Genomic DNA, 4,372 nt, shown 5'->3' with positions numbered 1-4,372 from the left:
TATCTGCATTGTCTGATCCGGACAATTATTATCAATTGAAATGAACAAAACTTTATTTATTTTTTAGAAAAATCTGATTACTGCTGCATGAAGAGAATATTATAATCACTTCCGTGATTGTTACTTACAGGCAATGGCCATTCCTATGAATCCCATTCTAAACAGGATATTTTCTGCAAAGAAATTTCCCATTTCACTGCAAAACAAAAAAGAAAACGCTCAATGTTAAATAATATGGAAAAATTGTCAGAATTGTTTCATCTTAATAATCAGCAGTCAGATAATCTATAGGACTGAGGGGATGATGTACATCAGTGGGGGGCATGGTTGTTGATGTGAGGTCAGTGTGTAGCTAGCAGAGAGCCAGGCCACACACCAAAAGGCCAAGAAGTTGGAGAAGAATCCCAATCCATTGGTCTCCATAAAGTGAGAAGTCGCCAATAAATTAGCAAATCGCACTGTGTCAATTCATGGAAAGAAAGACCGGGCAGCTGTCAGGGGAATATTTATAACCCCTCGTCATTTCTCTGTGACATCAGCACGGCTCTGTGTCCTCGGGGGGGAAGATGATGTAGATATTGATAAGAAGAAGAGGAGGGTTGTCGCTCAGAAGATGACGAGGGCGATCTCCGCCGACCGTGCCTGCGCCCACCGCCAGATCTGTGTTTCCTCCCTCTCCTTGACGATTCCTTTGCAAAAACCTGAAAGAGAAAAAAGGGACAAGGCAGAAGCGTGATTAACATCAAATCGATCCCCCTTGGCACCAACAGCATGTGCCACATCCCTGCTCGGACCCTCCAGCTGCGGGCCAGAACTGGACGGTACATTCAATAATGACACAGTTGTGCAGGAGACCGCAGCCCTGGCTGAGACCGGACGACTTCTTCTCCAGCTCTTGTCCTCTGATAGGGGGTTGGGCCATGCAATGCCCTCACTGCTGTGCCCCTGCGCCGTCTCACGTCACCATCCACGATGGTCCTCTTTATACTCCAGAGTCCTGGTTCTTCTCCCTCTTGGAGATGGTGAAGCTTTTCCAGGTAATTGTTATAGATAAACTCTAAGAAAAGAAACACATATCCACATTATAAACCCCATGATTGTAGAGATGAATAATAATGTTATTACGAGGTCCGGTATACGAGGTGATAATGAGGTGACGTCTACTTACCTGCATATTCTGATAGTAGCTCAATACATTATAAACCTAAAAACGGAGTCCGACACACCAAGGTTTGATTAAAAATAACAAGTTTTATTAGTACAATAAACAAAAAACATTTAAAAGTTAAAGATGATAGCCACAGTATGAAAGGATACCGGACAGTGAAATATGCAATGTTAAAGTGATAATACATTAGATAACAAAGTGACAAATGGGAAAATTGATAGTTCCTATTACACGAGTAAATAGATGCATGAGTGTGAGTATAGAGAAAGTGTGCACACAGTCCTGCATCCAGTAAACAGGTGAAAACCACACCAAGCGGTGAATATTAGTCACAGTCGGATGCAGGAGTTTGAGTGCAGCAACAGTATTACTCACATGTATATAGGCATCAACGGGTGTATGCATGCATGAAAGCAGCAACACACCAAATTAATGAAAGACTCTAAGATAAAGAAGGACGTCTTACCCATGTCACAATCAATACTGTCTGGCATCAACCCCGACGCGCGTTTCGGCCCTCGAGCCTTCGTCTGGGGGTGGTGTCAGAAAGTAAGGAGGCATCATTTAAGCAACCCAAGACCAATAAAACATAAGGGGGGCAGCTGAGGCTGCTAAAAATCAGTATTAACAACTAAGGTATCGCGGCCCGACAGTCCGGTGTGTCAGCCGCCGGAACCGGAACACAGACGAGGGTCACGCGTCCCGCAGCCTGGTCCGGCCAGGGACAAAGACAGCCAGACAAAAGTTCCAGCGTGTCAACATCCCAGGCACGAACTCAGACCCCGGAAGACGGGAGCCACGCCTCCAAGATGCTCCGGCCGAGGCAGCGAAGACCCAGACTGACAGGCCGCGCATGCGCACTGGGCAGAAGACGGAGCGACACGAATCATAAGAAAAATTTGTATATATGTATATAATGTGTTAGATTACACTTGTGCACAGATTGCACAAGTGCCAAAATCAATGATAGGGTATTTGGATGAATTTGACCAAGGTACACATAGCACAAAGGAGAAAATGAATATGAATAAATAAAAAAATAATAAATAAATAGATGAATAAATGAAATCAAATATATTATATATAGAAATATATATATATAAATATAACAAAACATATATGATAAAGATGGAGATGGAAAAAATATAATAAAATAAATTAAAATAAAAGAATAAAGGTCATAATGAAATAAATATGAATATTAATATTAAATTGGTCACAATTAATTCTTTGTTTGACTGTCCCTATTACTTTCCCTACCGCAATTTCATAGTATAAATAAAATGATATAAATTGGATGATATGAATTATGTTGCATGTGTGCGTGTGTGCCATATCCAAAGAGATTTCCGTGTGTTTTCTCAAAACAGACATAGACAGATGCAATCAAGTGAATTCAGATAATTACAGTGTTGTAGTACGGTTTGAATAAGAATATACAAGTATAAATTGTTATACGAGGCATGTGAGCACATAACCAAACATATACATAAAAACATATACATACACATATACATATATATATATATATATACATACACACACACACACACACATACATCCACACATTCACATATACAAAAGTGCCAAAGTTCAAATACAATATAATATGTACACTCAATACATTAGAAATTTAAAAATTAACGACATATGTAGATATAATAATTTTAATACAGATTTAAATAAAAAGACATGCCCACAATAAAAAGAGCTTTGATAGTGGTTGGAGTGTAGTGGTGTGGTGATGTTGTGATGATGAGGGACAGGTGTGTATAACAAGCTCCAATATAAGAAATCATCAAATGTATATTGTGTATATATATTTATAGAACAGACATTAATTCGGATCTGATGATCATACAAATACGCTCAAAGAATGGTGAAGAGGTGTATAATACGTAATGGTGATGGCACTATTAAATGCACCAATGATAAAAGTGACATGAAAGTGCATGTGCTACTGGATAAGTGACAGTGACTAGATATAATAAGTAAATATATGATTAAACTACCAAATCAGAATATGTGGATAGGTGTGTCAAAAAAAATATATATATGTATATATAAGATATATGTGTGTGTGCGTGCAAGAATGGAAAAAATAAAATAAAGTGAGTGAAGAATGTGTATGTGTATGTGTATGTGTGTGATATAGAAGTAATGATAGAGTGAGAAATTTTGACAGTTTTTTCATTATTGAACCACCTCTCAGGTCAGTTCTTACACAATCAATGCCTTTGACTTTGAGGGCTCTGGATTCACATCCATGGTACTTAAAGAAATGCCTCGGGAGGGTTTTTAATGATTCAATGTTTTCTGGGGCAGTGCCCCTCGCTGCCTCTATGCTATTCACGTGTTCCCTTGTTCTAATCTTGAGTTCTCTACTAGTGAGACCAATATAGATCTTTGGGCATGGACACCATGCGTAGTAGACCACTCCCTTGGTACCACAGTTGATTGGCCAAGTGATTTTGTATGTCATCTTGCCAGTCGAATCCACAAATTCATCGCTGTTAGCCACATTTGGGCAGGCTATACATCTTCCGCAGGGGCGACAGCCCCATTTTGGTTTGGACGCTCCAAAGATTGGTTTTATACTTTGGGGTTGGTGGTAACTGTGGACAAGGGTATCGGGAAGATTCCTTGCTCTTCTCGATGCTACTGCAGGTTTTGCAGGGAGAATCTTTGATAAGGTAATATCGGTTTGTAATATTGACCAGTGTTTGGCCAGACATTTCCTCATCTGCCCCCACCTGTCATGGTAGGTAGTGACATACCTGATTGTCGAATCCACATTTCTCTTGGTGGTAGGGTGAAGGAGTTGGATCCGTGTTGAACGCCTTGCCCTCTCATATGCCCTGTTAATACATCTTCTGTTGTATCCCCTGTCAAGAAAGCATTGTTTAAGGTTCTTTGCCTGTATCTCAAAGTCATCGTTAGATGAACATAGCCTTTTAATCCTCAAAAACTGACCGATGGGGATGGCACGGATCAAATGACTCGGGTGCGAAGATGAGGCATGTAAATATGAATTGACTGACGTATCCTTTCTATGTATATCTGTCCTGATATAACCGTCATTATCACGTCTGACAAGTACGTCCAAAAAATCAATAGCTACTTCACTAGTTTTCCAAGTCAGGTGAATATTGAGATCATTGATGTTGAGATTTGTCATGAAAAGAGCAAATTCATCACTCGTGC

The sequence above is a fragment of the Rhinoderma darwinii genome, assembly GCF_050947455.1.
Source record: "Rhinoderma darwinii isolate aRhiDar2 chromosome 10 unlocalized genomic scaffold, aRhiDar2.hap1 SUPER_10_unloc_10, whole genome shotgun sequence".
Taxonomy (NCBI): domain Eukaryota; kingdom Metazoa; phylum Chordata; class Amphibia; order Anura; family Rhinodermatidae; genus Rhinoderma; species Rhinoderma darwinii.
Note: the sequence above shows the minus strand (reverse complement) of the source record.